This window comes from Jatropha curcas, chromosome 3, assembly GCF_041381405.1.
Source record: "Jatropha curcas cultivar XTBG-Jc1 chromosome 3, XTBG_Jcur_1.0, whole genome shotgun sequence".
NCBI lineage: Eukaryota > Viridiplantae > Streptophyta > Magnoliopsida > Malpighiales > Euphorbiaceae > Jatropha > Jatropha curcas.
This window is the reverse complement of record NC_143153.1, coordinates 28,019,970-28,034,334: the sequence shown is the minus strand read 5'-3', so window position 1 is coordinate 28,034,334 and position 14,365 is coordinate 28,019,970.

Below are 14,365 nucleotides of genomic sequence, written 5' to 3'. Positions count from 1 at the left end.
GTTAAATCCAATTTACTTAAATATTAAGTCACATTTAACTTTAGCAGACAATTTCATACTGAGAATTTGATTCATAAAAACTAGTTATGAACTTATGATAAGAAATAGTTATAAACTATCAAATAATATATATAATGGGAAGGGGAAGATTTTTCCAATTTTGTATATAAAAAATAAAATAACATATGATAATAGGGAGGCCTCTCCCTATCAACTTTTGTAAAAATATTAGTTTGGTATGTGTCTTAATGTGTATGGTGGGGACATGACATTGAAAAGTTATACACCAAAAGAAAAATAGTAATGAAAAGCACATTTTGAAAATTTGGACCCATTGCTAAAGATTAGAGAAAGGAACACTTGGGTCTCTATCATCGTTGTCACCATAAATTTTAGCCAAATTGTTTAATTAGACTCGGCTTATTAAATGGCGACTTAAGCTGCTCCCCCTTTTTAATATTTTTAAATTTCATTAGTAATTATTTTTGTGATCCTAATGTATTGCTTCCATGTAATTAACTAAATGAATAATATAATTATAATAAAATGCGCATATAATTTCAATTCCAAGAAGTGTTTTTTTATTGAGAGAGCTAAAAATTTTTTACGCTCTACAACCGAAAGAGATTACATCTCATAATTGTACCAAAATATTTATTAAATTTAATGTAAATTTCGCAAAGTTACTCATTAAAGTGCTCTATTAACATAATTTTCAGAATTTAATTAGAGAATTTCACATAAATATATTAACTTTCTCCTTACATTTCTTTTTTGAAAATTAAGTTGGCCAATCTAATGGCAGGCAAGTTCCGAGAACATGCATGTGTGTGTGTTTTTTTTTTTTTTTTCCAAGAAAAACCACGAGTTAACGAAATTAATTGAAAGATTTGTACTTATATCACACGGTACTTATCAATTGGATGGTTAGTGGTGTAAAAATGATCACATTATATACTATTTTGAGCAAGACAAAGTCACTATAAAAAGCTCAATCTATCATTTGAAATCAGAAATTTTGCATGATTAACATAATTATTATTTGGACTAATTAAGCATACCCAGTTTATTTATTATTGTGTAGTATAAATATTTATAGCTACCTTGTCATATTTCCACTATAAAGTCTATCTTATTTTGGGAATTGTTTGTCTTTTGACATCCTCTTTGTATGTAACTGCAGAGGCAGGAAAAATTAGACAGTGAAACCGTGATACCGTGTCGATTGGATGAGTTAAACGATAATCTAATATAAATAAAACAGCCGTTAAAAAGCTTAAATAATAGGACAATTTTAGTTATTAGATCAAAGATGATAGATGAAAAATAGAGATTAAAGTTTATGATATCGATTAATTTAATTCCTCTTTTTTTATTTTAAAGTGATAAAATCAAATTTAGAATTGTAATATCGATAATAAATTCAAAATCCAAGTTTATGGACCAAAAAAACAGAAGAAGAAGAAGAAAGAAAATTTGTGCAAAGATTGTGCTCCTCTTGGTTGTACATTTTTGCATCACCATGTTGATGTTGCTTAACCACCAAACTTGGCATGTGCAACGATTCCAACATGTCCTTCAATACTCTTGACATTGGTTTATAATTAATCTTGTTTAGAATCAAATTAATTAATATAATACAATATGTATTAGTTCAAACCTAGAAATTAAATTAGGGAGGCATCGTACAAGTAAATGTAGACTTCTTTGTAATGGGGTGCATAAAATACTTTAATAAAATCTAATTGAGGATCCCTAAATCTTATGTTTTGTCTTAAACATGAAATTAAATAATATTTTGGAGGATAAAAAATATATTTAACTATCAATATTCTCAAACACATACATCTCGGTGCCTCATAACAGCCGATCCAAGGATTATTCTCTTCAATTTTCTATTTTTAATTAAACCTAACGTACATGTGATCCCCAAAGTTTTATTATTTTAATATGAATCTATGATGCTCTTTTCACTAAAATAAACAACTCTAGTATGAAGGGTAACATTAAAAACAAAAGCATTAATTAATTTGTTATGTAGTATTATATATTAGGTCTTGCATTTTATTCATATTTTTTTAATTTATTGGATGCTTTTATAGGCCAAAATAACGTTGCGTGCTACGCAATAAGGCAACAAGAGGTAATCTTCCCATCGGCTCACTAAATTAGTGAAAACAATTATGGTCAAGAGGAGTAGAACTCACGAACTCGAAATTTCTCACTTTCCACACAAGAGAGAAGACTAGCCAGACCACTGCCTGATTGGCCACATTTTATTCATTTCTATAGCCACAAGAGACGGGAGTAACATAGCAAAGCTATATATATATACACATTTTTAAAAGAAATATATATTTTCTCATGGTGGAACTGCAAAACTGCAGGCGTAAGCCCTTGTTTCTGGCCCATGGTTTCTTAATATGGCAAGCTCAATAGTTAAATATTGATTAAAATTACACAAATTGGGGAAGCTTTACGTGAAAGTAACACCATATATTAAGGCCTTGAAAGGTACATGAAAAAATTAAAATACAAATAACTAAACTAGAGGGGTCATCTACAGCATTTGTAAATTTTGAAACCTAAAAATGACAAAGTGAATTTTCTAATTTTAGGTATAATTGGAAATGGAGAGTGAGAAATGGGGAAAGGGAGATGTACTAGCTCTATGAAACTATAAATTGTCACTTTCTCAAAATTTTTCAATCCAAAATACTTTATCTTAACTTCTACAATAGATTTTCTAAGGAGATATGATATGATTAGTTTTATCATGTCTTATAAAAAATGTGAGGAGTGAAAAATTTCGAAATTCGAAATATTTTCACCACAAAAATAAATTATCACCAATTACTAATTGGATAAATTAAATTTTTTAGAAAAATATTTATGTCTATAGGTGACATAATACACATAGTCTAGTCTAGTCAAAATATTCCATGATGGATATACTCAACAAAAGTGATTACTTTCTAGTTGCAGCAAGTTGAGTTTGATCTAACAGTAAAACAGTAACTCTATTTGAAGTGTAATTACGTAACGTCTGGCCGGTGTGAGTTTGAAAGATGGACACGAACTTTAGGATCCCCGGGTCCACAAATAGGACACGTAATGGTGAGCCAAATGGGCCCAAATAATCCGGACAATGGGCCCAGTGAAAGCAATTGTTTGACAACCCCAAACTTATTCTGGTCCCACTAGACACTGACGTGTGGACATTTTGAAGCTTCAACTTCAACATAGCGTAACTGCGTAAGCTACGTAACGTAATGACAACAATTTTATCGAAAACTTAGAAATTTGAAAATCTTCAGCTTTAGTATTCAGATGCACAAAAATTCCTTTCCTGGTTAAAATATTCATCTTTTTTTTTTTTTTAAGGAAACATCTTATTTTATTAATCATACATTATTTCACAAATAAATAAATAAAATAACTAAAAATGCAATTTATGGTCCCGGCTTTTAAGTGAGGGAGACAAACTTGTACAAAAATTGTTCAAATGTATATATATATTAAGGGAGGTAAAACCTTTTATTCCCGCACGTGCCTTAATTCTATAAAATAATAAAGAAAAACGGTGTGAAAAATTATGGCCATGTTCGATAAAATTAAGTATTATTAACTGCTTTGATAATTGTCAGTTTTTTTTTTTTACTAACGTTTTATTAGATGTTATATTAAAAAGAATAATATTTTATGATCCGTTTCCTTAAACTCTAAACATCATAATAAATGCTATATCGTTAAACAGTGACAAGAGTTAAGAATTAAAGTTAAAGAACTAACAAAATTTCAAAAGTTAAGAAGTAAAATTGGAAAAATTTACTAGTTTAAAAGGTAAAACAAAAAATTTCAATATTTTTGTAAGTAATTCTTTTAAAAAAATTTTTGGTTGGGGGCACCTTCAGTCATTGCTATTAAATACTTTAAACAATAAAAATAAGTCAAAACATTAAATGTTAAATGAAATATTATTGCCGAACGAGACTGTATATATTAAAAGGAAAAAAATAATAATAAAATTATATTCGCATTGAGACGTATGACCCTTGCCCAAGTATGAATTCTTCAACTATAACTTGCTAAATCCAAGAACAAATTTCTAGTGATTATATAAATGTTTAATTATTTTTGGTATAACATTTCTTAAAGCCAAATAGGAGAACTTAATGGAAGGGTTTAATGAGTTGGAAAAGGATAAATGGGAAGTAAGAAAGGAAAAGTCTGTTTTGCATAAGAAGAAGCGCATATCATATCATAAATGCAGACTATGAGACAACATAAGCATATGCACATGCCAATTACCTAATAAGTAGTAATAGCTCTTTTCAAAGACGCGCTTTACAATCTATGAGCCACTAAATTCCAAATGAAATATTGAATTTTCTTTTTTTTTTAATAAATAATTGTCTATATTATCATAATTACGAATAATTTTCAATAACAACTCAACTATTACTTTCTTTTAAGAGTTGAAATTGCATATAATATGTATTATACATTTGCTCAAATAGAATAGGATCGCACTCGTAATTTAGAACTCATGATTTAAAATTAATTTAAAGTAATTTTCAATGGATTTGAATTTGATTAGAGTTTAATTTTGTGAAACTATAAACGATTTTAGTGTTATTAAATCAAATCTCCTTGATTAATTTTAATTATAATCCAATCAAAAATAAAAACTATGAGAATTCCTTTTTTAATCATTTCAGTCACATTTTATTAGAAGGTTAGCGCACAGAGTTACTCGTCCATTTCAGTCACATTTTCCAAAATTGGAGTCATGTCCCTCATGATATTATTATTCATGTTGTTTTGGATAATCTTAATTTATAAAATTTCTGATATTGACTTCAGTCTCATTTTTTCTTAAATTGATTTGTGTCGATTTTTGATTAATAGATTAATTGAAATTAGATTTTATTTTTAAACTAGTCCAAAGATGCAAAATCTCCCAATTTCTATATCTATAAATTATGCTACAAAATACTATCAACTGAAAAATTAAATTCTAATTAATAATGCGACAAGCAAATTTACTCTGTTAATTGAATTATCCTTTTAGGATTTGTAATATTGAAATCAAGTGTCAACAATTTCAAATCAACACTAGTATTAGAATTTTCTAAAATTAAGGGATCTTTAATTTGAATAAATGTAAAATTATCTTAAAAAGTACATAAATTGTGTTATTAAAGCCTGGGGTTTAATTTAAAAAAAAAAAAAAAAACAGAGAGATAGGAAAAGGTAGAGTGGGGCCCAATAAGTTCACGTGGTTGGTAAAAGGAAGACCCCACCACCACACGTATCAAGTCACGTCAAATGAAAAGACAACAGGGAAGGAGGAGAGAGGAGTTGGCTTTTGGGTCCTTCCAATAGCTTCATCTTCATGCTTTTGCAATTGCTTTCTGTTTCTGTTTCAGTGTCTCGTCTGGACTCGGAAACTCGTTTTCCATCCAACATCATCATTTATTAATATCCTATTGTTATCTTTCAAATAAAAGTTTGAGTAAAATACAGTTCATCCCCTTACGTTGTTATATCATAATTAATATTTTCATTTCTGCATTTTTAATAAATTACAGTAATATTTCTAATTTTTACTTAAGTTCATTATTGACTCTTTTCGTCCAAAAACTAAATAGTATTAAAGATTTATGTAAATTATACAAAAAATTATTAATAAATGCTATAACGCAAAACGGACTGCTTAATTACCCAAGTATAAATTAATTTTGCAAAAATTAAAGTGTTTGGATTCAACTGTACACTTTTTGAGGGATGAGAAGGGAAGTATAGAGTCACAAGAGTTGTTTCTAAGCTGTCAGAAAGTGGGACCTATATTATGTAATTAGTCAGTGATCAACAAAGACTCTGGTAGTTCCCCACTAGAATCCTACTACCTTATCTCACAGTAGCCATAAATAACTCGACTTCCCTATCCGACACTCTCGGCTCAGGTCTGTTGGATAAATTTAACCGTCCCATTTTTTTTTTTTTTAAATCCATTTGTATTTGAACTTTATTATTTAGAATCAAATTCGGAGATTAGTTATCATTAAGGTTTTTCGTCTTTTTCTTTTCTCTGCAGATGTGTTTAATGAGAATCAAATTTAAGAGCTTTTTTTATATATTTAGCCCGCATTAAGAACTTTTTTTTACATATTCAGCCTGTATTACCAATTAAACCACAATTCATAGGTTAACCATCTGATTTTAAATTTATATAAATACAGTAAAAACTTATATTTTAATAATTTTTTAAATTCTTATAAAAAAAATTAAATGTTGTTATTAGAGTAAAACCCAACAAGCAATTTTTATGTATCTTGGAGCCAAAATAGGTGTTCTCATAACGGTCTTCTGTGAACAAAACGGTCTAATAAATGATTACAGTAATATTATAAAATTTAAAAACTTAACAGAGATTTTAGGAAGGTGATGTTTGAAAATTTGAAGAATTCTATTAATAAGGATAAAAATACATTAATTTTTAAAATAATTAACTATTGAAAAAAATTTAAAACATCAAGTACTATATTTTTAAAATAGTAAGAACAATGGATTAACATGTGTATTAAGTTAAACTCAATAATTAATAAATAGAAAAAAAAATTGAAAAATGACTACTGTTAATAAGTAATTCTTTCGAGGTGTACACAAATCCCTAGAAGCATCTCTGCAAAATGAGGGTAACCCTAGATTTCTGTGCCCACTGCTTGGGTTATGGGGTTCAACAAATTGTTTGGTTGTGGCCCCATCCCATCTTCTTCTTATTTTTGGGATACATCCCCAATTGGCTTTAGCCGATTAGCCGAAAGAATATCTCTTCTGTTTCTTTTCTTTTGAAAAGCCCAATGCTCCTCCTTTCGGTGCCCATTTATTTCAAGCTACATTTACCTTCAACATTTTTTTCCCCTCACACCACAACACTAACAACAATATCAATTTGGGGTAGAATAATTATTTTATTCGTTAAATAAGATACAATTTGTAATTTATATTTAAATTCAGAGTACTTCAAAAAGAAAGTTAGAGTTAAAATAGAATTTAATCATCACGCAACATCGAGATTTTTTTTAATTGTTTGACGCTAAATTAAGGGATCATTTGCTTCTAACAACTTTTGGCTGTTTAGATTTTTTTGACTGCTAATGTAAATTATATAATCCATCGGTTCTAAAATACAAGTTGTGATTATTTAAAAAAAAAAAAAAGTTGTTTTGAGTATTATGAATAATAAATAATATTTTTAAAATATTATTATTATTTGTATTAGATATAATAATTAATTTCACAAGTTATTTTTATTATGAAATATAAAATAATTTAATTATTTTTGTTATGATTTAGGAGAATTAGTTATTTTCTTAATCTTCATGCAATAATCTTAAACGATTTATATTTTATGACAGAAATGATAGTAATTAGTACACTATCAACATTTGAGTGACCGCTCCATATTATTAGGGAAAAACCAAAATATTAAATTAAAGAAGATAAAATTTTTGATTTACATAAATTAAGGGAGATAAGCAATAAAAGCATTAAAGGAAAATCTGCATGTAGATAGAGAAGCGGAAGCAATGAGAACCACAATAAAGTAGAACCACAATATATGGTGGCGATCAAAGCTTAGAGTGGACCGGCTAGAGCCTAGAGAGGAAATTTCACCCATTAAATACTTGCTGGTGACAATGTGTTACGTGTATCAGGCATGGCGGATTCATTCAACCGTCGGTCCGGTCCGCAGTTTAAATTCTTTAAAATATTAAATTTGAATCGACTTTTGAATTGGCGGTTTCAATTTGGTTTCGATTACGGTTTTCAGCAATATATATTTTTTTTAAAGTTGGTTCTAACGTTACATATTTTTTTCGAAAATATTAATATGAGTTTTAAAAATATTGATAAATTTTATTTTAATAAATTTTAGTATGCTCGTACTTATATAAGAATAAAATTAATTAATTTTATAAAATAATCAAATAAGTTATCAATTTATTTTGTTTAAATGTTATTAATTAAATAAATTATAAGAAAATTTCAAAAAATGCTTCAAAAGAATGTAATTTTAAACTTAGTAAACAATTTAAAAGGGTAAAAAAAAAAAAAGTTAAAAACAATAAAAGTTTTGACTAAATATTTCTCTTTTTTTTACCATTTTACTTTTTAGATTTTTAACTTTTAAAGTAAAGTGTATTTAAAAAAAAAAAAACTTAAGTAAAGTATATTGTGTAATAAAATATTATGGAGACTTTTAGAGATGTATAAAATAGGCTAAGTGATTATTATTTTGAAAATAAAAATAGAAATTTCCTGCTCGAACTAGACCGAAACCGCCGGTTCACCGCCGGTTCAAGGCCGGTTCAGGTTTAGATTTTAACATTCACATGAACCTTAACCGGCTCTTAAACCGCCGGTTCCGGTTCAAAGCTTTGAACTGACGGTTCCAATCTGGTTCTAGTTCATCTACAATACGGTTTGATTCCGATTCAAAATGAACCAGTGATCATGCGTAATGTATATATTACGTGATAAAGTTGATAGAAACATATGATAAGACACATGCTTAACCAAAAATAAAATCTTTTAAGCATAGAAATTACATGATTTGTAACATCTCTATGTAATTTTCTTCAATGTCTTATCAAAAGAAAAGGAGAGATTTCTAGCTTTATGACTGTTAGAGACAGTAAGCTACCCAGAAAATTTTCTTTTTAGTGTAAACATTAAAATATTAAAACATTTTCATGTAAAAAAAAAAAAAAAAAAAAGAAGCAACTGAGTTATTACACTTTCTACGGCCAATTGAGTAATTGACTCATCTCTTTTTTTTTTTTTTTTTTTTTTTTTTTTTTTTTTTTTTTTTTTTTAATGGATCCGCTCCTGACTTGAGAGATCCTACTACTATACTAAATATATCATTTGGAAGGGATAGAACTCGAACAAGAGTCACTCATATAAAGGTACGAGTATCTTGGTTATAGCCCTATTCCAAACATATGAAATTTCCTCCACTACGAGAAGATTGAAACTCTATTTCTATTTAAAGCCAAATGAGAAAAAAATATTTTTTATTATTATAAATTAGAAAAAACTAAAATTGGTTATTTCATATTTGCAACACAAGTTGCAGATTCAAACGTAATGAAATGTCAGTTGGGGTTGGGGCTGGGGCTGGCCTACCCTTTAGATAAGGCTTTGTCTATTTCTTGAGGTCACTAGCGATTGCCGTTTCTTCTGGCTTGCTTTATTAATCAACTAATTTATATTTTAAAATTTTAATTTCATATGAATCTGATTGGATATAATAAAAATTTAATCCAATTATATTTTTTTATTCTAATTATTTTATTTTATTTTATTTATATATTTTTATATATTAATAATATCATATGAAAATAGTAAATAAATTATTTGTATAAAATATTTATTTTTCAAGAAAAAAGATATGGAAAATAAAAAAATCAAAATCAATAAAACTGATCTGAATCCTACTAGACCTGTTGCTGCTTGATTCAAATCCGACCCCGTAACGAATCAGAAAAACAAATACTTTAAGAAATTTTATAACAGTATCAATCTCAAATTGTACAAAACCTAATTCAACCAGTAAACATCCCGAGAGGTCACACCTCACATAAAGAGCCAGCCTTTCAGGAAAAAGAAAAACAAAGATGACAAACCACTAATTAAAATTGATGTATTTTATGAGTCCTTTTACTAATTCAACAAGAATCTTCAACGATTTAATGAGTCAGGATAAGAGCTACTCTTATTATATTATAATATTAAAATTGTCAAAACCATTGAAACTGGAATCAATCAGGAACCACATGTGCAAAAGACGGTTCAAGTATAAAATTAAATTTTGAACCGGTACCGACAATGTCTAACTCAAACTTGGGTTTTGGTTGATTGCTTTTGTAATGCCACACATGACTTAGCTCATTTATAATTTATTTAATTCTAGTTTTTGTTTGAGATTGCCGTTGTTAATCAGTGGTAGCCCTCTACTTTTCTTTTTCCTTCTCAGTGCTAATCTTTTATTCGTTTTTAATAAACTTAGATCTATTTTCTTTTAATAAATCTATTTTTTCTTTATTTTTTTGTTATTGTTGCTTTGTCTCCATATTTGAAGTTTTTTTTGTTCCTTCTTCCGTGAGAGTTTACTTTCTTCTTTGTGAATGTTTGTTCTTAAAAGGTATGATATTTGATTTTATTTAGTTGGAGAATTTAGATCTTGTTTACTAATGTGTGTCTTCGACTAATGGAGCTTGATAGTGCGGCATGTTCCTCCATTGATGCTATTAACGCATAGTGGCTTGAACTCATTCGTGTACGTCATATGTAACAAGTTTTTAGAAAAGCAATTCAAGCATAAAAGATTTCGAGAAGTTATTTCTTCATCCAAATCAATTAAAATACTAGTTGCTACTATGAAGATTTATATTGGTTAAGGTTATCCTCAAGCGGAAAATATCTAATATTATTTCTTTTAAATTTAGTTTTATTATTCAAAAGAATATAGATAATTCTTTTGTTGTTGAAGGATCAGTGAACTTTCTATTAATTATGATTGTAAGTTCTATGTCTAATATATTTGTAATATTTGATTTTATTATTAATGAATTATATTTCTAAAAAAATAAAAAAAATAAAAGTAAAATTCCTACCAGATGATAATAATAAGAAAGAGTAAAAACTCAATCCCTCTTGTTCAATAAACGAAAACGAATTGAACTCAAATACAAATCAAAGTTATAGTTTTTCATGAATAATATTAATCATTTATACCTTCAGTTTTAGAGTTTGTGAAAAGTATAAAAAAAATAATTTATAGTGTAAAATTATTAGTTTCGCTTTGTAATTTCATAGTATTTATAATGAAATAACATTAAATTTAATATAAAATTAATTTTGAACATAAAAATTGACTTGTAATGTGTATTGTGAAGATAAAACATCATAATTATTATATAAGAAAATAAATAAAATTTATAATTATAATTAGTTGAATTGACTCACAAATAAACCTGTTATGTGTTCGGCAATATTTTTTTTAAGTAAGTTTGAGCATTTTGATATTATTTTCTATAATATTTCGTAACAAAACGTTTGAACTAACTTAGGTTAAAGTAGCGTTTTATAAAAAGTTAACTCATAATTTTTTTAAGGTTTTATAAAAAATTACTTAAACAGCTAACAACTACCAAAATAATTAATTTGATTGATCGGATCTTTGGACTCATTCGAAAATAAATAGAAATGTTTTTAATTATATTACATTTTATTAGTAGTATTCACTGAATATAGTAAGCACTCTATATTTAATTTTATTTTGTGGAAACCTAAATGTATGACTCAATTTATAGCCAATTTAATCGGACAAGGATAAGAATGGTAGCAGTAATAAGTGAATAATTAGTAGCTATCATCTATAGAGCTACTGCTAGCTAGCCTTGTTGACATGTTGGGTGTTGAATTTTGCATTATGGTCGACAAATGCATCTTTGATAATTAGCTTGCAAGTTCCATTCTTAGTCCTAGTCCAATAGCAAGTGCATTGTAACCTTTCAAATCTCTTTTTTCAATATTTTAAAAGAAAGAGATAATTAGCGTTATTTGTGTTTTATGCATTAAATATATTAATATGAGATCTGTAGACTACTCTTATTATGAGACCCATAATATTATTTTGGCCACTTGCATGAAATAAAAAAAATGTTAATTTTTTTTTTTTTTTTGTACAATAAATAAAGCAACTTGAACGCCAGCAAAGATGGCCCATAATTCAGCCCCAAAACTGTGTTGAAATTTATATTTGTAAATTGTAATTCTAATCTGATAAATATAAAATAATTAAGAATAAAAGAAAACATAGAGCATGTATTTTGTATCTAGAGTGGAGACGCTGGCCTATTTGAAATTCATGAGGAAACAAATGAATAGTCTCAAAGCCCAAGAGAAGAAAATAGGCAATTCCAAAGCCCAGAAAAGCCCAAAGCAATAAAACAAGAAACGAACCTAATACAAAATCTGATTGGGCCTAACACAAAATCTCCAATACCAAGTGAAGCAAAAAAGTAAAACCATTACCACATTCTGATAGCTCTCTATTCCGTCTATACATTCAAAACTTTTAAAAGAAAGCTCAATTTTTACTAAAAATAAAATAATATTTTTCCATATTTTAAATTAATTTTTATTAGTTAAAGTATTAAAAAATATTATGTTAATTTTTCTAAATTGAGCTTTTTGATCCTTCTGTACAAAAAGTTAATATAATAATTATACAAATGAATAATTTTTGAATAAATTATATATTCCCTTTGATTATATTTGGTTTGATGTGTAGTATAATCAAAGATATAATGTAACGAAAATATAATATAATGGAATGTAATTAAGATTCCATTACTATGTTTGGTAATGTAATTGAGAAAATTTGTGAAATATAATCACCGTTTTATTTTTATGTTTGTTTCTAAATATGTAATGTATTTAGTATACTACCACCATCAAGCACACCACCACCTGCACAATCACTCCACCACCACCACTACCACCACATTATCGTTATTAATAAAATATTTGAATCATCAAAAGTTATTCATTATACCAAGCTATTAAAAACTATTTAGACCTATAAACTATTTGAACTAGAAAATTAAAAAAAAAAAAGCCGAAAAAAATGCAATGTAGTAAAATAAAAGTTAAAATCATTGAAATTATTTTTTTTTTATACGATATAAAATTAACCTTTTTAGTGATTTTCCATTTTTCCTATTCCTATAAAAATACAAAAGAATAATTAATAATGATGTGGCGATGGTGGTGGTGATGATGATAGTGGTAGTGGTTGTGATGGAGTGGTGGTGGTGGTTGCAACGGTGGTTGCGATATTAGTGGTGGTGGTTGCGGTGGTGGAGTAGTAGTTACAGTGGTAATTGTGGTGGTTGTGGTGATAGTTGAGAACAGGTATGGGTTGAGGAATGCAATAGGTTTTACATAGATTTTTTTTATGCAATGAAAATTACATATGTAATCTCAATTACATTATAAGACTAAAAAAAGTTTAACCAAGTAATGTAATCAGCCATATAATATAATTCTCATTCCATTATATGGATGATTACAACATAACAAAAATAACATTTAAGTTCAGAAAATAAATACTCCATTTGTTCTCATTATATAAAGATAATTGAATTTGCATAGGAATTAAGAAAGCAGTTTAACTGAATAATTTTTTCAAAATATGCATATTTACCCCTAAACAACATTGAATAGGCTCTTTATTTGATGGATAGCCAACTCATGTAGATAGACTCTCAAAGCATCATTAATTATGAGATTTCAGCCAAAAAATAGAGGGAATTGTGAGCTAATGGCATTAATTTATCCATTTTCAAACTTTCCCAAATTAAAATTCCATGTTTAAAATTTTGAATTTCCTCATTTTTGAAACTCTTGAGCAATTTCAATCAAATGTGCGCAAATATGATGAAAATGTGGAAACCAAAATTTTTGATACTCTCAGTTTTAAAATCAACTTCTACAATATGCACTTATATAAATTTGGAATAGAACATGAACATGTAATTGCATTATAAGCTTTTCAAATTGAGGGCAATAGAATGAGGAGAACAATATTTTTCTAGCATCATGAATAATTCATTTTCATTTTATCTCAATGAAGTTCCAACAAATTCGCCCACATATTCTCACAATAAACACGCAACTTTTCATCTGTCAGATTTGAACTCGTTTACCTAATGCAGAAGAAAGTATTGTGGTGGTTCATGAAATGAGTCATACCAAAAATGTTGTTGCAGGCAATGAGAAAAAAAGAAACAAAAAGAAAAATATATCAGATCATGTAAAGAATTTTGTAAGCATCATGGCTTTTTCTGAGTTGCAATAAGGTAAGCTAAATACGCCTAGTCATAAACAAGTTGCAGTCACATTTAACATATCTTTAAGTTTATAGGATTTGGCGAAATGCCAATATCCATCCAAAAAATAATATTTCTCGCATGAAAGGTCTATGAAAGAGGGAAAGAAAAAGAGTTCAAATTCCAGTACATAAGATAACAAAAATCTCACTTAGACATCACATGACAATTTGTTCTCTAGCGCATGAACTGGGCACATCTGTTTTATGTGTGCATAGAATGATAAATGACAATTCGTTCTCCAATGCATAAATTGGGTGCATCTCTTTTATGTGTACACAAAATGATAAAAGGTAGATATATTAGACCTCAATTGTGTGTCCATATTTTGAATAATAAAAAAATTGTCGCTCATGTTTGTGTTCGTATTCAAAAGTCAAGTACACTATTAAAAA